Source organism: Coturnix japonica, chromosome 37, assembly GCF_054131305.1.
Source record: "Coturnix japonica strain WE chromosome 37, WE-NBRP24, whole genome shotgun sequence".
NCBI classification, from domain to species: Eukaryota; Metazoa; Chordata; class Aves; order Galliformes; family Phasianidae; genus Coturnix; species Coturnix japonica.
The window spans coordinates 5,544,764-5,567,818 of record NC_140699.1 but is presented as its reverse complement, the minus strand read 5'-3'; the positions used below and the strand labels follow the sequence as shown (position 1 = coordinate 5,567,818).

General features: G+C 45.6%; 1 long non-coding RNA gene across 1 annotated transcript; it reads left to right on the top strand.

Moving 5' to 3' along the window:
- Positions 1–12,322: 12,322 nt before the first annotated feature.
- LOC146755006 (uncharacterized) lies at positions 12,323–13,885 on the top strand. Its single transcript, XR_014938588.1, has 3 exons — positions 12,323–12,578; positions 12,679–12,938; positions 13,605–13,885. It is a non-coding gene; the product is annotated as an uncharacterized LOC146755006 (long non-coding RNA).
- Positions 13,886–23,055: the final 9,170 nt, after the last annotated feature.

Here is a 23,055-nt window from a genome sequence, read left to right as displayed (position 1 = left end):
AAGGGACCTCTAGAGATCATCGAGTCCAACCCCCCTGCCAATGCAGGCTCCCTACACCACGTTGCACAGGTAGGTGTTCAGGCGGGTCTTGAATATCTCCAGAGAAGGAGACTCCACCACCTCCCTGGGCAGCCTGTTCCAGTGCTCCGTCACCCTCACCATAAAGAAGTTATAGTGAACATTCATGTGGAACTTCCTATGCACAAGTTTCAGCCCATTACCCCTAGTCCTGTCCCCACGCACTACTGAAAAGAGACCAGCCGTGCCACTATGGCCCCCACACCTCAGGTATTTATAAACCTGGATCAAATCCCCTCTCAGCACCACCAATGACAACCCTCTGCACTCTGCCAGTCAGACAGTTCACGACCCACTTCACTGTCCACTCATCTATCCCATACTTCCTCAGCTTTGTTATAAGGATGTCATGGGGGACAGTATCAAAAACCTTTCTGAAATCAAGGTAGACTACATCTACCACTCTAGCCCCGTCCACCCAGCCAGTGACATCTTCATAAAAGGCCACCAGGTTGGTCAAGCACGACCTCCCCTTGGTGAACCCATGCTGAGTACTCCTGATAACCTCCTTATCACCCAGTTCTCTGGAGATGGCATCCAGCACAAGCTGTTCCATCACCTTCCCTGGGACAGAGGTGAGGCTGACTGGCCTATAATTACCAGGCTCTTCCTTCTTGCCCTTTTTGAAGACTGCAGTGACATTGGCCATCCTCCAGTCTTCAGGCACCTCCCCAGTTCTCCAAGACCTCTGAAAGATTACAGAGAGGGGCTCAGCAATGACCTCCACCAGTTCTCTCAGCACCCGTGGATGCACCCCATGCACCCATCCCATGTATTTATGGACATTAATGTTTCCTAGGCAATCACAGACCACCTCTTCCCTGACTAAAGAGAAATCTCCTATTGTCCAGACTCTCTCATTAACCTCCAGGGCCTGGGATTTCTGAGGGAGAGCCTTTTCACTAAAGACAGAAGCAAAGAAGGCATTCAGTGTTTCTGCCTTCTCAGCATCCTCTGTTATCAGAACGCCTTCCTCCCCCCCTTGTTTTTTGTTTATTAGCAAACTATTAATATACTACAAAATAATAGCACTAATTACCAAGTAACATCACCATGCCAGCATACCGACCACCTGCTTTAGAGATTTATCCTTCATTTTGTGTAACACTTCAAACACTGCAAAGAAACAAAGCAAGTGCAGAAACAGGACGCCACTTCCCTCAGGATTTTACAGCCTCATTCATGTCTGACAGATGGAGGCTCTGACAACAAGAGCTGTGTCTGTCCATAACAAGGACTCACCTCTGCAGGTGCAGGGGCAGCTCTCAGAGAAGCCTTCTTCATTTCTGCTTTCTTCTCTTTTTGTCTTTTGACTGGGAGCTGGTGTCAACCTGCCTGAGGGTAGGGAGGCCCCTTCAGAGGGATCTAGATAAGCCGGATCAACCTCACTGGGCTCAGGTGAATGGGATGTGGTACACCCAGGCCAAGTGCCAGGTCCTGCACTTTGGCCACAATAACCCCATGCAGCGCTATAGGCTTGGGGCTGAGTGGCTGCAGGGCTGTGCAGAGGAAATAGACCTGGGGGTGTTGGTCGATGCTCAGCTGAACATGAGCCAACAGTGTGCCCAGGTGGCCAAGAAGGCCAACGGCATCCTGGCCTGTCTAAGAAATAGTGTGGCCAGCAGGAGCAGAGAGGTAATCATCCCCTTGGACTCAACACTGGGGAGGCTGCGCCTCAAGTCTTATGTTCAGTTTGTGGTTCCTCGCTACAAGAAAGTCATTGAGGCACTGGAACTTGTACATGGAAGTCTGTCCCTCGAGCAGCTCCCATTCATCATCAGCTCCCATTATGAAACCCACTGTGCAAAACAGCAAAACTTCTACTACAGATGGCTGCAGTCACCAAAGCTCAGCCCACGATCCAGGTATCAGCCTTCTCCCTTCTGTTTTCCATCATAGCTCATAGTTTTGCTTCCAGAAATGGAACTCCTCTTTAACAGCCAAAACACAAACTAATACATCACTTTCACTGCTCCTTCCCGCACCCCCATAGGAATGGTTACCTGACATCCCCTACAGCACAGCACCTGCTCACAACTATCATTCAAACTCTATTCTTTCATACTTCTTGAGAGAGGACGGTAAAAACTCTCTTCTGCATGGCGGTAAGGACAGTCTGTCCCCATCACATCACTCTGTGTGCTGAAAGCTGCCATTGGATCTCTTGCAGCCTGCTGGCTGCTGCTCACAAACACAGGGAACTGCACCACACTGATTCTAAAGAGAGAAAGGAAGAAATGCTGGTGGGAATGAGCACCCAAGGTTTGCAGAGATGCTCCAGATTGTGCCAGAGATGGAATATCACAGTGCTGGGACATGATTGATCACTAAGGAAAACACTTGGAAGCACATTCAATCTGCAGAAGCTGTAATTACTGGGCACAGTCAGCTTTCCTATGGCTCAGCTGGAGTAGGAGGGTGCTCTCACACATCTGCTCAGGGGCTTCAGCTGAGACACTTGCACAATGCTGGGATCATTCTGATGGAAACTATGTCTTCAGATACCATGGTTAAATCCATCCAAAATGATCAAGCCGAGCCTTAGCTCTTGAGCAGCACTTCTTCCCCACCCTTCACTACTCCAAGCAGCTCCAACAAACTTCTCAGAAGAAATCCAGGCCAGCACAGACCTGGCAGACCAGAACCAAGTGCAGCTGGTGGGACAGCAGTGCCCACTCCTTGCTTCCACCCTGCTCCAGCAGGTTAAAGAGTCTGAGCCTCACTGGCCTTTGACAGCTCAAGACTTTCAGCACCTCATGCCAACATTTCTCACTAAGATACACCTCAGGCATTGAATTCTCTTCTCACTACCTCCTCCCAGTCCTCCCCTAGGAACAGAAACCATTCAGATTCTACAGCAAACTACAGCATCTGCACTGCAAGAGCACACTGAACCACCTGCAACAGTGAAACATGGTTTTGGAGAGTGGGTTTGAAAACACACCTTTAGACAGCTGTCTCCCTGTAGCCAAAAGGAAACCAAGCAGCAAAAGAAGAGTCCAGCCTGAAACATGCCCATGCTACTAGCCCAGGTTTTTCACAGTCAATGCAGAATCCATCGTGTTCTTGAGGTAACAAATGACCAGTGGGTCTCCCCTTGCTCCACCCCTTCTCCTTCAAAGCCAGAAAAAGAAAGAAAAAACAAGCAGAAGAAACCCAGACGTACCTTTCCACACACAGAGCAGAAAGTGGAACAGCAGTTGTCTCCTTCCTGAGACATGGTGGGGAGCATCCCAGAGGAAGCCCAAGTTCTTTGCTTCTCTCCACAGGGACTTCAAGCACTCTTGGCAAGAGCTGCTTTGGTTCTTTCTTCAACTGCTTCCATCACCAGAATCTCCTTTGGAAAAGGAACACTAAAGAAAGAATCAGCAAATGAAAAAGAATGAGCAGTAACCACTTTCCCAGCTTTCTTCTGACATGCAATTAAGACTCACGACTTGGGCAAGGTCTTAAAATCAGCTGGTTACAAGAACTGTCCCCAAATATATCCAGCTTCTGTACAGCTGCCGTTATTTCTGACAGCGAGTGTAATCATAGAATCATAGAATGGCCCGGGTTGGAAGGGACCTCAAGGATCATGAAGATCAATCACCTCCCTGTCCCTGCTGGCCATCCCCTCTTCTGATGGAGCCCAGGGGACCATTTGCTCTCTGAGCTGCAAGAGCACGCTGATGGCTCACGTTCTGTTTTTCATCCACCAGGACCCCCAGGTCCTTCTCTGGGGGGCTTCTCTTAAGGACTGCTCCTCCCAGGCTGTAGAAATGCCTGGGATTCCTCCAGCCCAAGTGCAAAACTTGCACTTTGCTGTGTTGAACCTCATTAGATTCACCTAGGCCAACCTCTCGGTTCAGCTCCCTCTGAACGGCATCCCTTCCTTCCACTGCATCAGCCGCACCACTCAGCAAACAGCAGAGGGTGCACTCCATTGCATCATTGGTGTCACTGATAACCATGTAAAAAAGCACTGGTCCCAAGAACTGGTCCTGAACACCTCCAGGGATCCCACCACCTCCCCGGGCAGCCTGTGCCAGTTAATTCTGTGGGCAGAACTGCCAGTATGAAATATTATGCTATCGTGAAAAAGAAAGAGAAGAAAAGCAAAATTAAGACTAGCTGACAAGCCTTGGCAGGGTGTTTTGCTCTCCTTAAATTTATACCCATTATTCAATTCTCTTTGGAGCTGTCTCCATGCCTCTCTGGAGTTTGTTCTTTGAGAAGAAGCAATTAAGTAAGCTCTCCAATGCCGAAGTGCATACACTACTCTAGGGCTTTCTCATCTCTCCATGGATCAACAAGGGTGACAAGCCAGCAGAATATGATGAAGAGCCTCATGCATACTCAGTGTAAAAAAAAAAAGGCAATTGTTGCTGGGAAGAAGGTGCATTTGCATTTGTGTCATCTGCAGAGGGTACTGCAGAAATGGAAAGTCTTCCACTGGAGCAAACAAAGGGTTCTCATTTATTGCAATCAAGGCCCAGCGTGTGGATCTCAGAGATCAGACCTACACCCTGCAGCAAAGCAGAGATCTTTTCTACATCTTTGCTCTTATTGGTAAATCTCACTGCAGCACCTGTCAGGAGCAAAGGCCTCGTTATTTCAATTTAGATCAGGCTAATGTGGTCAATGTTTGCTGCAAGATCTCTGAAAAAGTATCACCTTCTGTTCCTGCACTCATCATTGTGTCAGTGCTGAGCAATTCAAGATATTTCATTTGGTCTTCTTGCCGGATTTACTAAGTAAAAAACAACCAAACATCTCCTGCTACTGATTAAGAATGCTCTAAACATGCTTCTGCAGAGGTTTCCACCCAGTGACAAACAGCTCCTCCCATCACGAATGTTTATTTGTTATATTTGGTCATGCAAAGCTGATTGATAGAGATACTATTGGAATGATTGCTCCCCTACTTCTAAACTATTCCAGTGCAATCAGAAAGGCTGTCTGAACCTGGAGCTGAAAGTTCTGCTCTATGGTGATGCAGTGGTAAACCTGGTGACTGAATGCACTGGCCAATAGCTGTGAACTGCAGACATTCATCAGCTGGCATGAAGCAATCTGGTTCAGATACCAAGCAGCTGGGTAGACTGGCTTACCCTACACTCAGTGCTATCATATTTAGGGCAAAACCAGGACTCACGTCAGTCCATGGGATGCAATTTCAGGTATTTGGTACAGGCAGTGAATGCCTGCAGCCCCAGTTCTAATCATCAGATCACAGCAACTATGCCTTGACTGGAAGAGGAAAGGAGAAGGATCAAAGCAAATACCTCTCACTCTCATCTTGGTGCTGACATCAACATTTTAGGCAACAAATTTCACTTCTGCTCCATCATCGTTCTTGGTGACGTTCTTTATCATTAGGCTGTGAGTAGTTTGGGTTCTCTTGATGATGCAGGTCTCGCTTTCCTGTAAGACTTTACCACTGAGGTACCAAGTGCCACAACATTTTGTAAGGTCAATAGTAAACATGGTATCCCCTCCAGGTACAGCTTCACCAGTTGTTAGGGGGGATTTCACAGCCAGGACTGGTTCTGAGGAAGAACAACATGGATGTCTTCATGCTCTTTAGATGCAAGTCTGGTATCTCATTTATGGATGGAAGATTTAATCATAGGCACATTTCTACTTCTCCCTTTGCATGAGTGCTGGAAGAAGCACTTCTATGCTTCAGATCTGTTACAGAAAGTTCTGCTTCTTGCACATGTGAGATATCAAAAGATAAGGATATTCATGTCTCTGTCACAGAAACAGAACTTGTATCACTTTAGTGATACACAAGAAATTGTCATTGAAAGTCAATATCTGTGAAATTCAACTGGCTGCATTCACAGAACCTGGCGTTAAGATCTGGTTTCTGGTTTCTATCTTGAACCTCTTTTCCATAACCCAGTCCTCATTTATGAACTGAAGCTCTACTGAAAGCCTTTTGCTGTGTATGCTCATGCTGCAGTGCAGCGCTTGTGACCTTTAACAGCACATTCACATTCCTCTGATCACAGGCTCCTTAAGGTTGATTAATACCCTCTAGTCCAACTGCTCACCCATCACCACCATGATGCTCACCATCAGCAGGCTAAAAACTCAGCAGAGATGATAGATCAAGCACAACACTGGATTTGGGATGGCTAGAGATTCCTAAGATATTGAAGGGTTGCTTGCAGGTGGTGTTGGCTCAGGTATTCACCCTGCATCCCACCTCCCGTTCTGTTTGGTTGAGAATCATGCATTCTGCAATTTCACTTTGTAATTCAAAGCCCCTTTCTTTATCTGTTGAAAAACTGATCTAAAACAAGCCAAGAAGACTCCGTTGGAACTGGTGGATGCAGAACAAAGGCATCCCCAAAGGACAAGTTGCACTGTTTGATGAACATTATTGGATGAGAGTTAAGCTAAGATTTAAAAAGTTCTGGGGCTGTCTCTGAGCATCAAATACAGAGGAAGCCTGCATGATTCCCTGAGAATGGATACCTCCTACTTTGGTGTAGGGTGAAGGGAACACTAGCAGTAACTCCTATCACAAAATGTCACGTGGCTCAGACAAAAATGCCATCAAGAGGGGGCTTAATTAGGAGCAACAAATGGTCACAAGGTGGTCTTAGGGCAGGGAAGTAATCTATCTATGTGATACTGATTGATGCTATTAGTTCTTAACAGCTTGACACTAGAGGGGCTGTTCTTCTTTGGTCACCTAGTTTTAAAAGAATAGATGGCTCCTGTCTATTACAATTTTTAATGCATTATTTGTTCACTGATGCCATAAATGTGCCTGGCATAGCAATTGGCCTTGGTATATCCAGTGACTGAAAGCAACAGTTGTTGCTCTAAGAAATGCAATGCTAAGCTTGGTCTGCCTGTAGCTGACAGCCATCAGCTTGCTCCTCAGGCAGGTTCTGTCTGGATGGAATGAAGGGCATGAAATACTGATGTGCTCATCAAACGCTGCTTGTTAGTTTAGAGACAAGGTGTTGAATAGGTTTGTTCATGCATTGAAAACACGTTACTTAGCTGCCTTCATTTTAGCTACAGAAGAACACGTGCAGAATACAGAATTGATTAAAAGAAATAAGAACTGTCTGCATAGAACTTACTCTTTCCTTACACAGGAGAATCAAGCACACGTTTGTATGTGAGTATCTCCAGAGGTGAAACTCGATCACCCAAATGTAATGAGCAGAGACATTACAATCAGTTCTAACTGTATCTTCATGCTGTGCTGAATAAGCCTGAGTCAGGATGTAAACCACTTTCTCTTTTTTCTTCAGATGAAGCCATTAATGTTGTCAACAAGACCAAAATGACTCCAGAAATATCAGTCAGTCCTTCTGAAGACCTGGAGCTGGTGTGTGAGGTGTCAGCTGCAAGCGGAGCTGTTGTATGGAAGAAAGATCAAACAGAGGTGAAGCAGGACCAGAGGACAACCATCATCTCCCAGGGGACGCACCGCAACCTCATGGTCAAAAATGTGACCCTGAAAGACCAAGGGAGCTACAGCTGTGAAACAAAAGATGACAAAGCAACATTCCAAGTGAAAGTCAGAGGTGAGAAAATGCTTGGAATCCCAGAGATAAAGGAACGCTTCATTTGGTGTGTCTTGCATTTGGAGGATCAACTGACAGCCTCTCTGGTGCAAAACATTTTGGCTCTAGGACTTTCTCTGTCATCTAGTCTCATAGCATTACTTTTCTACATGTGCTTTTCCATCCAGGAATGAATTACTGCAACAAACCATAGGCAAGGAGGGTAACTTGTGCAGCTCTTGTAGTCAGCTGGTGTCTGCAGGGTTACAGTGCAAGAGCACACCAGGCATGCAAGGAGTGAGAAAAGGGGAGGTGTTTGAAGAGATCTGGTTACAAAATTTGAGTGACACAATTAGGTGGAAAATGCCAATAATCAGACTCATAAATGGCCTGGGTTGCAAAGGCCCACAGTGCTCATCCAGTTCCAACCCCCTTCTTTCTATGTGCAGGGTTGCCAACCAGCAGCCCAGGCTGCCCAGAACCACATCCAGCCTGGCCTTGAATGCCTGCAGGGATGGAGCATCCACAGTCTCCTTGGGCAACCTGTTCTAGAGGGCCGTTCCCTTCTGATTTACTGGAAATGTAGAGAGACATCAGAAGAAAAAAAGATAAGATAGGAGGTTCAGCAGTGCATGCAGGTGTTCTAAATCTCATGTCCAAATCTGCTATCAGACTGCAAAATGTTTAGCTTTGTGATGTGATGTGATATGATATGATATGATATGATGTGATATGATATGATATGACATGAAATGATATGTCTATCATTTCCCAAGGCAAAATAGAGGGGAAAGTATTTTCCTGTCTTAGTGAGGCATCACGATGCTCCCTGTGAAGTGCAAGTATAATGAAAACGGGCAACTGGAGTAAGCTCTGCAGCAGACTACAGCAAAACTGTGTGACTCTTGTGATGTCCCTGCAGAGAAAGAAGACGTGTTTACAGAGAAGGACAAGATACAAAAGGAGATGAAGGCTGCACCAACAGAAAATGCCACGCTGAGCTGCGAGGTGGCCCAGGAGAAGATGGAGGTGAAGTGGTACAAGGAGGGGAAACTGATCACCTGGAGCAAGAAGTTCAAGGTGGAGTCAGAGGGCAAACAGCGTCGGCTGGTGGTGAGCCAGGTGGAGAAGAAAGATGCAGGGGAGTACAGCTGCGAGGCTGCTGGCCAGAAACTCACCTTCAAGATTCATGTCACAGGTGAGACAGGTGTTGTCTGAAATACAGCAGAGAACGGTAAAGTAAAATCTAGTTTCTATTATACAGTGATCCAGTTGCAGTAGTCTGTGCTGAGGTTTTTTCCCTAGACTTGATTGCCTGGGTTTGTAGAAAGTATTTGGTTTTAGTATGGCACAAAGACCTGTTTCAGTCTGTCTGTAGAATAATAATTACTGATATATGTACAATGGAAGCAATATTCAAGATATTATTCAAATCTCTCCTGTGCCTGAGATCCCAAACTGTAATTCTTGTTCACCGAAACATTTGACTAAGATAAGTATGTGCAGTGAGGCTGGAGTGCATGTTGTATGTGCAGGCTTTCATGGTAGGAGAAGCAGGAACTTCTCCTAGTAGTACACTGCCTTTTTCCTATGCCTTTATGTTGGAGGCTGCATCTGGATAGGTGAGTCTGCTACTCACAGTAAGAGACCTGGTAGAGCTGACTATTCCCAGAGCTCAAAGTAAAATAGATATCTGCAAATCACACACAAAGAACAAAGGACTGCATTGGTGAGCATATTTCCTTTGTGTCTTTGACAGTCACAGTTGTGGCAATGGTAGATGCCATGAGGAGTCTGTTCAGGAAGCCAGGAGTACTGTTCTGGGTCATGAAAAGGCAGCCAGTGGTTTGACTATCACACGTTTATGTGTTTTGATGTTTCACAGTGGGTCTGAAGTAAAAGGAACTCAGGTTTTGGTTGCCTGCAGGACAGATGTTCTTTTGGGTTCAATATGTTTGCATAGTGACTTGCAACCATGGGACTGGTGTTCAAGGACCCTCTTGGTTCCTTCAGTTCCTGGGTTCTTTCTTGCCTAGATTTGACACTTAGTTTCAACAGAAGAGCTGATATTCTCTAGTGAAGGCTATTAGTTTGGGCACAAGTGGTAACCTAAACCTGTTCCAACCTGTACATACAAACCTGCAAGATGGTCTCATTTCAGTCCCTCAGTCAATACTTTTTCTTTTCTTCCCTCAGAGCCAAAACCTGTGTTTATAAACCAGGAGAAGGTGCAGAAAGAGCTGAGTGCTGCCCTGGCAGCAAGTGCCTCCTTCAGCTGTGAAGTAGCACAGGATCCAATCTAAGTAAAATGATGCAAGGATGGAAGACTGCTTGCCTCCTCCAGAAAGTTCAGAATGGAATCTGTGGGCAAAACGCGGCATCTGGTTGTGGAGCAGCTGGAGAAGAAAGATGCTGGAGAATACATCTGCGAGGCTGCTGGCCAGAAGATGACCTTCAAGTTGGAAACAACTGGTGAGCATTTGCTTTGGGAACACTAAGCAGCTTTGGTGGGATGTGGATGTGGGGGAATGGCTGGTTTCATTGACATGAGAGAACAGGCAGTGATGCTGTGAAACCAGATGGATGATGCTCAGCCTGGCCATGTGCCTCAGAGCTGTTTGCTCAAGGAAGCCAAGTGTAGTTGTGGGTTTGCTCTCAAGAGCACAGTTTGGTAGTGATGAGTTGGCGGTTGGACTAGATGACCTTAGTGGTCTTTTCCAGCCTTAGTGACTCTGTGGTTCTCTGCTTCAGGAAGGACCTACTCGCTGACTTACACACGTGTCCAAGTCAAGGATGCCGCAGAAATAAAATCTGTAGCAGAAAAGGCAGAATCTCGTGCCCATCTTACAGTGAAAGGTAATTATGCTTCTGATGACGATTTTGCTTAAATTATCTTATGTTATAAACCAGCTAACATCCTTTGCTTTAATGTCAAGGAAGTTAAACACCACCATGACCTTTCACAGAAATAAAAGCTCCAACCTACCTGCCTTTCTGCCCACAAAATATCCAGCTTGTCTTTTGGGATTTACTTTGCTAAGTAAAACAGGCGATTTTCTTAGGAAGTTGATTTTCTACCTTTAGACTTCAGATTTGTGTTTGAACGTTGAGGGATAAAAACATAGCTTGAATTTTTCTTCATCTTCTCTGTATGTTTGAAATGAGCACAGGTTGTGTTTTTTTTTTAATATATACAATGTTAGGGTATATATATGATGTTAAGTGTGGTAAAGAAAAGGGAGACATTTGAGTTAGCACACTACTCAAGAGTTCAGTCCCCAGCTTTGCCACTGTTACAATTATAAGGGCAAGAACATCCTGGAAAATGAATTTCTCCTAAGTAGAGTCATTACATTTGAGCTACAGAGACCTTTACTAGGAGAAAACTTGTTGTTCAGAGCTACGTTGCTGTATTTAACCAAAGTAATTATCAATGTCTGTGTTTCACTGATCCTCTATTCCATTTTGTAATGCGAGGAGTTTGATATCGAGATGGGAAGGTCATGATTTGATTTGGATGTTGGACTGGGAATCAGAAGATCTGGGCTCTCTTCAGGTTGTCAGTCTTATTGTCTGACTTCTTAACAACTTTCCTTTCTTTCTACTACTTTTTTAATGATGTTTTAAGGCATTTTGAGCTGATAGGTGTAGTGTTCATGTGCAGTAATGCTGACATGAGTAAGTAGGGTGATAATGTATGGGTTTTTTATATTCCTTCTAAATCTCTGCTTTCTCTTGTTCCATCCTTCTTAAAGAGCAATCCATTAATCTAGTAAAGGAGCTGTGTGATGAGGATGTGACTGAGCCTGAAGAAGCCAAATTTGAATGCGAGATATCCATTCCTTCTATGAAACCTCCCAAGTGGTATCTGCGTGAAGAAATCTTACAGGCTGGCAGAAACTTGATTATGCAGCAAGAAGGCACCATCCACCGGCTGACCATACCGAAAACCACCACTGATATGACAGGCACCATTCAGTTCTCAATTGGCAAATCCAAATCCACAGCCAATCTGCTCATCAGAGGTAACGTATCCTGGCTTGATTTACATCATGAAGATGAAGAATTAATTAACGTACAGTCTTCCTTCACTGGAGTCTTTGAAATATTGTGTGTTTTCTGGAGGGTCTGCTCCATTTCCTTTTAAAAGTCGTTGGACACTAAATAAGACAGCTGCATCTCAGTAAAAGATCTGTTTGAATAGTTGTGATGTGCTTACTATTCAGACCTACAGAGCTGAGGTTTTGTCCTTGGCTATACCAAAGAAGTCAAATCAGGTGGAATTAATTGTATTTCTGAACTAGACAAGTTTAAGTTTGGTAGCACCTAAATTTGATGCAGTTTGTCATTGATTTCATCTGAAGGAAACTTCCAGGCTTCTTATCTGCTGTTGTCCCCAGCGTAAGAGTCTCCATTCACATCCTAAAGTACTTGTTATATTTTCAACTCACTCTTATTTGAAAAAAAGCCTCAACTGGGAGCAATTTAATAAGCACAGAACAAGAGCTGGACCTTGCATTTAGTAGATAATATACAGTATTACTTTATAGAAATGTAGTCAATGGCATTCCCTATAGGCAGTCGTTTGTTTTATCTTTAGAGTGGTTCAAAGAACAATTGTGAACATGGAATTAATTGGAATGGAATACACGCAAGAGACTTTCCTCTTCTTCCAATTGTCCTCATCCTTTCTTCTCTTCCACCCCTGTTTTGCAGATTACCATTTACAAATCACCAGGAAGTTGGAGGACAAGACAGCTTTGGAACGTCATTCTGTCATCCTGTCCTGTGACTTCAGGCCTTCTCCAAAGGTTGTGAAATGGTTCAAGGGCCACACACCCATCGAGCCCTCTGAGAAGTACAAGATCAAGAGGGATAAGCATTCAGCAGAGCTCAAGATTCTGAAGCTGAAGCCCGATGATGCTGGTGTGTACAAGTGCAAGGCAGAAATTGCAGAGACTTAGGCCACGCTGACAGCTGAAGGTATGAGCATGGAGGGTGGCCTCTTCCATGTCCTATTTCACCTCAGATTTCTCTTCTTAAGGTTCTTATTTTTGTAACAGTTCACCTTGTTTCCCCACAGCTCGCAATGTAGAAGTGACGAAGCACCTGCATGATGTGGAAACTGAAGAAGAGAGCTCTGCTGTCTTCTCCTGCGAGCTGTCCCATGATGACGAGGACGTGAAATGGTTCCTGAATGGCAACCTCCTTTACACCAACAATTACAATGACATCAAGAACGTTGGCAGTTGCTGCACACTGACAATGAGTCAGGTTAAGCCTGAAGATGCTGGCACAGTGACAGTGAAGTCAGACAAGGTGTCAGAAAGCGCGCGCCTGAAGGTGATAGGTGGGTCTGGTCACAACCCTCCTGGATGTAAGAGATGCTAAGGAGCTCCAGTTCATTCTATTGTGAAGCAATCCTGCTTCTAAAGCTCACCTCTCTGGGGTGACAAGTTATCAGGGGCTTTCTTCCAGTGGAAGGTTCCATTGCAGCAGATATCAAGGAAGGAGGATGGTTTTGGTGTCCTGCCAAAGCATTCCATTGCTTTTTATCATCATTTTACTTAACACAAGAAGAGTTACAGGAGCAATTTTTTTACTGCTTCAGTGCCATGCAGTGTCAATGCTGTTGTCTCCAAGGATTTATGACTGCAGGGAGAGATCAGCATATCCTCTTAATCCTGTGGCCTGCTGTATGAGCTCTGCTCCATGTGAGGGCAATGCCAGCTCTCCAGCTTTAGAAGAGCTGCATCCCAATAACTTCATATGATATCAGTCCCACCCAGAGCAATGCAGGCTGTCCCTCCTGTTCCCTGTATTCTCCTACTGATTAGTTCAGAGTTCCTTAAAGCGCATTCTGTCAAGAGACATGAAACCGCTTTAGGTTCTATATTGGTGTTGTCAGTACTGGTAAAGATTTATTGATCTCTCCTTAAAAAGCTGAAAGCAACTGGAAATGTCTCAACTTCTGTATCACGTTGTTCTGTTTTGCCTGTTTAATTGCAGAGAAGCCTGCTGTCTTCATGAAGTGTTTGAATGATGCTTTTGTTGAGGAGTGGGGTGTGATTAAATTGGAATGCGAAGTCTCTAAAGAGAAGGTCAAACCAGTGTGGAAAAAGGACGGTGTTGTGCTCACTTCTGGCAACAAGTTTGAGCTGCTACAGTCTGGGAAGACCCTATGTCTCCTTCTCCATGACCTCGAGAAGTCAGATGCAGGTTTATATACCTGTGATATTGGCACTGATGTTGCCAAGTCAAATGTCGGCGTTCAGGGTAAGTACTGTGGAAAGTGAAGGAGTGCTAAAAGCACATTCAGTGTGGTCACTATGTCTTACACCTATTCCCCCACGAGCCTTAATAGTTTCTACAATAGAACTGTATTTCTGCAATTTAGCGCAGTGATGTCTGGAAAATTCCCATTGCTTTTGAAGTAAATGTATCTCCTTTTGCCATGAAAATCACAAAACACGTCAAGAATGTCCTGGAAATGTTTCCTTTCTAAACATCCCTAAAATGGAGAAATGGTTTGAACACCAGTAGGGGTAGGATGGTAACAAATTAGCTAATAGAAACATTTAATGTCTTGTCGTAGGCAAAACTCTTTTTCTCACGCAGCATCCTAGAGTTGTCCTCTCTGTTAGGTTTTTCCCTCTGTAGCTCATTGAATCTTCATTGTGCTCCATGGACTGAGCTGCTCTCCTTGTAGTTCTTCCAGAGCAAAGCCAAGAGATTCACGTCTCTTTTTTTTATAGCTTTCTGGTAATTCTGAGAGGAGAATGTCTTAGAGAATACATCAGTGAGGAACGCAGCCATGATCTGCAAATCCTGAGTTCAAACACCAGTACTGCTACTCACATTGGTCACGAATGCATTTTCTCCATCTAAACCTCATACTAACCTATCTCTTATCTTCCAGAGCTGAATATTGGCATTAGCAAACGGCTGAAAAACACTGAAATCCAGGAGGTAGAAGATTGCACTTTTGAATGCATTCTGTCCCATGAAAGCATTGATGAGTTCAAGTGGACACTGAATGGAAGCAGAGTGGAAAGTGGTGGGCGATTTAAAGCTTCTAACGTGGGTTGGTAAGAGACTCTCCTTATCAAAAGTGTGACTCCTACTGACTCTGGGGAAGTCGTTTTTATTGCCCGTGGTCTAACCTCCAAAGCCTCTCTGTCTGTGAAAGGTAATGAGATGGGAGAGATTCTGGGGTCTGATTCCTTCAACTGTCTTCTGATAAGATTGTCATGAGAGCTAACTCATAATATGGTTAAAGTGAATAGCAACCTTCTACTTGAACCTTGAAGCACTGAGAATTTCTCTTAAAAATAAGTAAAAGGAGGAACCATTTGACACAAATGTGAGAACTACCCAAAGCACTGGGGTAGTGTTGGAAATGGGCATCTCACTACAGCTTGTTCCATTAACAGTAAATCAGGAATGATCTGTTGAGGGAACTGTGGGAGCAAATATCCTCTAAGTATAAGCTGAAGGGATGGCCTTCACATCATCTAGCTGTACAACAAATTCCTATCTAGAACATGTGCATCTGAGAGCATCATCTGAGGCTCCCAGTGTGATCAGTGGAGAGAAGGAAGAGGCAGTTTTCAGACATGGTTCATCATCCTCAATGGGGTAGATTTAAGAGAGAATTAATGGTGCCTGGAATTCTATTGTCTGTACTTTACAGATTACTGCTGGCTGTAGGATGGCCTCTGTTGCAAGTGCCTCTCTAACTTATCTCCAGCATGTAGATGCGTGTATTTTGAGAGAGGCATCCTACCCTAAGTGTATGTTACTCAAAAAGCATTTTTTTTTTTTCAGAAAAACCTACTGAGGTAACAAAACAGCTGGAGGATAAGACAGCAGCAGCAGGGCAGGACATCAGCCTGAGCCGTGAGCTGTCGAAACCAGATGTGAACATCAGGTGGTACAAGGATGGCAAAGCAATCAGAAAAAGCCAGAAGTACGACTTGCAGCAGGAGGGAACTGGGGCCATTCTGATCATCCATGACTCTACCGCCAAGGACAGCGGGGAGTACACCTGTGAGACAGAGGACTCTGAAACAAAAGCCAGGGTCACTGTGCAAGGTGAGTTGAAAAGCACACTGGGGAAGGCATGTAGAGAAGTCGAGGTAAATATCTGCAGCCTGTGGGTGATGTTTTTCTCTTCTGTTTCCTTGAGCGGGATCAATTCTTAGTTTTCAGAAAATATGGTGGATTAAAATATTTTAGTTAAAATAATCTCTAAACTGAAAGATAAATGGCATGAGAAAGCAAAGCTGAGAACTAAGCTCCAGAAGAGAAAACAAAGTCAAGTATGGCATATTTAGAGACAGGTGAAGAACCCTTGAGCGCACTGAGGAGTACTAGCATACTCTGGAATGTCTCTTGGGCTCCCTACAGCACACATACTTGCTCTGGGGCATGTCTGGATGTCTGTAGAGCTAATTGCAGGGCCCTGAGAAACCTCTGGGGCACATTAGGGGGCACTGGTTTCCATGTGAGTGTTTCCAGGTTCCCAGAAGTCAACAGGGAAGCCTTTGGAGACCCCTTGGGAAGGTTCAGTGGGGCCCTAGAGTGATGTAGCAGCTTGTGTTGGTTACATCTGCTTGGCAGGGAAGCGATTTCCCTGGTGGGAGCTGACTGACTGGGAGGTGATTCCCTTGGTTTAATTAATTTAATTACCTGGATTATAATTAAATAACACTGTTCAGCGTTCAATCAAGAATATATTTTTCCAAAGTACTGCAGTCGTGCATCTGTAGCAGCTTTCCTAAAATATATCAAGTTTATTCAAAATTCCAGTGATGCTCCTAAAGCACTTGAAGTGCATTTGAGGTGGCGAGTGACAAAACAGCTCTGAGAGAATCATCATCAAATCAGAACATTGGAACGGTAACTAATAGCAGAGATTCTGATAAGAATATTTAAATTTTCAAATTACCTTTTTCTAAAGTTGTATTTCACCAAGTTTCATCAATATGCACACTGAAGAGCTGACTTGCTATGTTTCTTTTTATAAAAAATCATGTGTTACAATTGAGAAAAGAAGGTATAGCATGTAACATCCTCCAAGTAAAGTGCAAAAAACATTTCTTCACAGTTCCAATTAATGTCTTATGTTTTGTTCAGACTCACTAAATGATGTATTTCAGGGTACATCACATGGGAATATAAGAAGACTATTCAGAACAGGAGCTGCAGAGCAAGATGAACAGCATGTGAAGGTAAGGCCGGGAACCAAGGACACAGCTTTTGTGTCACTCAGCCACCTGTGGCAGGATTTCAGCAGGGATTTCTGCAGACGTTCCTTGAACACCCCCAGGGTGGGTGACTCCACCACCTCCCTGGGCAGTCCATTCCAGTGCCTGGCCACCCTTTCTGAGAAGTAATATTTCCTAATGTCCAGCCTGAACCTCTCCTGCCGCAGCTTGAAAACATTCCCTCTAGTTCTATCAGTAATGACACGAGAGAAGAGGCCGACCCCCAGCTCACTGCAACCTCCCTTCAGGAAGTTATAGAGAGCAATGAGGTTTCCCCTGAGCCACCTCTTCTCCAGGCTGGACATTCCCATCTCCTGCAGCCTCTCCTCATATGGCCCCATTGTGCTCCAGACCCCTCACCAGCTTTGTTGCCCTTCTTTGAACACGTTCCAATGCCTCAGTGTCTTTTTCTCAGTGAGGGGCCACAAACTGGACGCAGAATTAGAGTTGTGGCCTCACCAGTGCTGAGTACAGGGGACAGTCACCTCTCTGCTCCTGCTGGCGTCACTGTTTCTGATGCAAAATGTATGTAAGTGTCACATGTGTGACATCCTTCTTGATGGAGTTCTGTGACTGGAGTTCAATGGATTTGAGAGCTGACTTGAAGCCTGTGGGCATCACCCAGGAGTTGGGGTGAGAGGATGAGGCGTAGGAACAGGAACCTCTTTGGTCGTTATTAACTCCCAACTTTTTGGTCAGGAATCTCTGTGTGTTTCTTTATCATGTAAAGAACAGAGTCATTGTGCAGCTTGTGAATGAATTGATTCACGCCTGTTGATTGGTGCTGTTCTCTACAGGGAGCTGCAATGGAAATGGACACTTGTGGTCCACTGTCCAGCCCCCTCCCGTGTTGGATTTTCTGGGCTTTGAGACACGTCTTCCAGATGCACTTTGTGTTATTTCTGATGTGTTGACCTGTTGAGCTCCAGCCCCAAAGGAGGATTCAAGTACTACCATTGGGAATGTAGTATTTCTTGCTAAACAGAATTCGTGTGCACCCTTGTCTTTCGTCTGCACAAAGGATCTTGTAATCATCTCTGTCTGTGTTTCTTTTATAGCCAGAGATGGAGCAGAGAGGAACACAGACTTGGGTGGATCTTCATTCAGGAGCAGAGACACGTCATGCTCATCTGAGGTGTCTGGCTGACAGCAAGAGCAGAGAGGTAAGTTTCATAGGGTCGCGTGCCCATTTTATTTTATTTTTCATTCATGATGCATAGAGGCGTTCCCCAGACAAAGTGAGCATTTCTCAACTGGACTTTCTAGAAATGAGCTAGGCAGTGAAAATGGGTTTGAAGCATTCCTAAGAGCCCCGCAAGAGAATGCTGAGAGTTAATCTGGCACCCTCCTTTGGAAACGTCCATTGTCTGTCAGCTCTTCAGCTGTGCCCTAACACCTCCCATTGCGCTGCCACACCAGGATAGAATTCCAAGCCCACACTGAGTCCTGGAATGTTGTGGTGCCGTGTTGGAATCAGATGTGACCACGTGGTCTTGGCTCCCCGCCTTGTGGGGGGTCATGGTGGACCAGGCTGTTGGCCGTTGGTGATGTCATAAGCGGCTGGAATGAGGGGAGGAGCGGTGCGTTCTGTGTTCCTTTGTGGGTGAGCTAGTGGTCGGAGTGGTTGGTTGTCTTGTTGTTCTTGTGCCTTCTGTGCCGTTAGTTAGTTAGTTTTGTTAGTTAGTTAGTTTTGTTAGTTAGTTAGTGTTGTTAGTTAGCGTTGTTAGTTAGTTACTGTTGTTAGTTAGTTACTGTTGTTATTTAGTGCCGTTAGTTAGTTAGTTCCGTTAGTTAGTTAGTGCCTTTAGTTAGTTAGTGCCGTTAGTTAGTTAGTTCCGTTAGTTAGTTAGTGCCTTTAGTTAGTTAGTGCCGTTAGTTAGTTAGTGCCTTTAGTTAGTGGCTTTAGTTAGTATCTTTAGTGCTTTTTCTTCTCACCGTCGTGTGCAGCAGCTTGTAGGTAAGCTGAGCTGACGTGGGATGGATGGGTGGGCAGTGAGATGTTGAGAACTGCTGGCTGTTTGAGCTCACAGCACCGTATTGCTTACTCTTGACCATCAGACGTAATTTTCCCCAGTACACACGTTCCAAAGGGGGTATCAGTAAAGTTGGCACCTGTCCCGTGCTTCTTCCATTGTCTTTGCTCAGTAGTGGAAGCATTGTAAAGTTGCTGGGCGGACAGGCATCACGTAGCCTGAGACTCAGCATGTCTTGCAGCAAGTGGGTGGGACAGTTGTGCTGTGTGTGTTATTCCATGACTGTCTTAGCCCTGCTCACTGACCTGCTCTTTCTCTCTCCTCTCCTCACCCTCCGCCCACTGCCTCGGTGCAGCTTTTGCTCTCATTTCATCCGATCAAAGCGACAAGGAACTGCTGCAGATAGCTTGAGGTGATCTCACTGCCAGGTACGTGCCATGTTTTGTCCCCCCGCATGGTTTTGCTGCAGGGTATGCGTGGGTAGCTCTGAAGAAGTCTGTCCATACTGTGCTGTGTGAATAGAGAAAACAGAAGTGTGTTTCTGCTCTGTTCCAGCTGTTCACACTTGCTGTGATGGGTGCTGCGTGCAGTGGGATCAGCCGTGAGCCTGAGTTGGCGGCGACGGAGGTACAGTATGAAGCTCTGGCCGGTCTTTTTTTCCTGTGTTGAGCCATTAGAAGGAGCTGCAGGTGTACTCTCCTGCAGGAAAGAATGGGCCAAAAAGGGCCTGGCCACCTGTCTGTGCCAGTGCCATTGCTGATTAGTCTGGGTAGAGAGAGATGCATCTTTGCATGGCCTGGCAATGCACGCCAGAAAGGGAAATAACTGTGATGAGACTTGAAGCTCCTTCTGAAGTGCTCCTGATAAGGACGGAGCGCATTTGCTGCAGCTTTCTTTGCAGATGTGCTCCTCACCTTGAAATCCTCCTGGTTTGTCCTCAGTGCCCTGACCACGGCCTGTGCTCTGTTTTGCAGGCTGATAACATGTGGGAGCCGCAGCTGGTGCGTGCTATGTCATCTTTAAACGTACCAGCGATTGCGGCAGCCCATGTTATTAGGAGCCACGTCGCCCAGGGGCCGGATGAGCTCTCTCTGGAGGTAAGCAGTTCCAGGCGTTCCTTGTTGTTGTGCACAGAATTAGTATAGAGTGTGAACGCCTCGGGAATACTCTCATATTTTGTGTCGTAGAAGAAGGCTTTTGTTTTAGCTGTGCTGAAGCTGGGATTGATGTTTCAATCTTTTGCAGGTTGGAGACATCGTGTGCATTGTTGATATGCCACCAAAGGAGATGAGCCCCTTTTGGAGAGGCAAGCGTGGCTTTGAGGTAGGCACACATTTTTGACTAGAGAGCACAGCTTCAGTAGAGTCGGGAATCTCCGGTTGGAGCTGCTCTGCCTGCACAGGATGGCTTCTGGATGCAAACAGTTGCCCTGTGTCGGTGTCAGAGGACCTTCCCTTTGGCTCTGGGCTTGGGCTAATGCCCACCTGTCTTTTTGTTCTTATTACAGGTTGGTTTTTTCCCTGGTGAGTGCGTGGAACTCATCAGGGGAAAACTGCCCGAGTCCATCCTACATTCATTGCCAAAGCCAGGTGCGTATTTTACATTTGATAATGCGGGTTAGTAAAATGGGGTCTGAACGTGGCTTTCAGGGGGTTCATTAATGCCCGAGTTGAGCAAGCTTAGAAAGAGAACTGCATTAAGCTCCTTGGGCACCTCCAGGGATGGGGAAAATCCGTTCTTGCGTGTCTTTGTTGGGAACATGCTTTCTGTTGTTACGTGTTCTGTTGAATGTGTTGCACTCGGCCTCGTCCAACCGAGCCAGGGCTGAAATGAACTTGTTTTTTTGTTTTGTTGCGCAGAGCCAAAGAAACGGGGCAAGTTCATCTCCTGCCTTCGTTCCCTGTTGAAGGCCTGCCCCAGGAGAGCGAAGCAGCCTGAGCCTCCAACATTCTCGGGATCCATGTCCCTGCTTGACATCGTTGAGAGGTATTTAGCCAACAGGACTTGAGGGCTGAGCTGTAGGAATGGAAGCATCCTCTGCTGTTTGAAACAGAGCGCTTTTCTAAGCTGTGTTTCAGCAGAAACCAGGCATTGCCAGGAACAGGCAACTATTGGCAAGGGTTCGGTGCAGCTCTTCCCTCACCCTGCACCACGACTGACAGCATGCTCTGTTTTCTCTGCAGAATGAGTTCTCCCAGTAAGAGGGCAGAGTCAGCAGCTTGCAGTTGGCGTTCCTGCTTCTGCCTGGGCAAACCATCCCCTGTGGCCAAACGCCAACTGCAGAGCAGTGCCAGGGAGCCCTCTGAAGCTGAAGTCTTGGTCCTGGCAGGTAAGCATGCAAATCCAGCTTTCAAAACACTGCTTGTCAGCAACACAGGTAGAATTCATGCTTTCAGTGGGCTTGTACATCCTTCTGGCATTCAAGCCTGTGCCTGACATCTTCAGTTGACCCCTGTCTTTTCCAAATGAGTCTCTTGTCAACACAAGAGCTGGACCTGCACGAGGATCACTTTCAAGACAGTGACACTGTTGCTAGAAGCCTATTTGCTTCTGCCCACCATCACTGCATAGCCAAATGTCAAGAACCTGTTTCATGATTCATCTTGTGAAACTTTGACACTAACTGCTGTGCGTCTACTCCTTCCTAGGTGACCCGAGCCCTTGTATATCTCCAAGACGCCAGGCATGTTACGATGCAGCATCCTGTGATTCCATCAATGAAGAACTGTTACTAAGCACAGGATGCTGCAGTTCAGATGAAAGCCTTCCGTATAACATCAGTTATAAAGAGAAGAATACCATCATCGTTGAAGCTCTCGTTCATCCCATACCTGTTGAAGCTGCTGACCTGAGCCTGCCAGACTCCTCAGGCACCAGCCTGAACCGAGTGCCTTTCGAGGACAGCCCAGCCCAAGCACAGCACGAGTGCCCCGACAGCAGCACAACCATGCAGGCTCAGGTCAGCATTACAGAGGAGAAGCCAAACATCTTGGAGGGGGAGGTAGAATCAGGCCAAGAGTCCCAGGCTTTGGGCAACAGCACGACTTCTGAGACACTCTCGTCAGACAACAGAGAATGAGTCCCATCTTTCCTCCAGACCTCACACCCCCTCCTTTTTCCTATTGAATAAAGGCACGCTCGTGCTCAATCAACGCCTTGACTGAATTCTGAGTTTTCATTCGCAGAGATTGGGATGAGTACAAGAAACAGCAAGACAGCTCAGCTTGCAACGCTCTGGCTGTGGGGTGCGTGCAGGGACACTGTAACCATACAGGGAAAGGCTTCCACTGCTTCCTCAAGCTGTAGTCCAGCCCTGCTACTGCTCTGTGGCACAAAGCCCTGAGGGATGTTCCATATTGTTAACCTAAGTGAAGCCAGCTTCATGCACTGTGTTTTGTTGTTGCTGGGTGAGAGGGGGATGCACGTTGGTGAGAAGATGAGCATTGCTGGATCTGCCACGAGTGTCCCTTCTGCCTCTAAGAATATGTCCTAAGTAGGATGTGAACACTGCTGGCACTTCCTCATTGCACGTGCTTGGAGGATCTTCAGTTCTTGCACATTCAGGATGTCTGTCAGTGACTACGAGGAAATTCTCAAGTACTAGGAATTCCATGAAACAGTTGGAACGGGTAAGTGTCATCTTTGTACAGAAACAGCACGCCTAACAGTCTGTCTCACCACTCTAGAATTAATCTGAGAATAGATTAACAGCTCTTGTCAGTTCTCTAAGTCAGGTTTCATTTGTATAAATTTGAAATTCGTTTTTTAAACCAGTTGGAAATTGTAATATTATATTAGAGAAGAATTCACACTCAACTTTAAGCATCTGTGTTTTGATTTGTAGGTGGTTTTGCCAAGGTAAAACTCGGGCGGCATTTTCTTACTGGTGAAAAAGTTGCACTAAAAATCATGGAGAAAGTTACTGTAGGGGTAAGCCAAAAGGCATTTAAATATGATAATATCTTCTGTTGGAGTTGTGGAGTTCTCAAGAACACGGGGGCAGGTGGGATGGTACATACGAATGCAGCCTACTGGTCCCATTGCCTTTTGAAAGATGCTGTAGAGCTGGAAAAAGTTTAACAGAGCACCACAAATCTTGTTGCTGGTTGTTCAGAGGGCAGTATTCTCTGGCTTTAAAATGGAAAAAGTTATTACATCATTACATTACATTATTGTTACATTATTACAGCAACTTTACCAAAATGCCAATGAAAATGC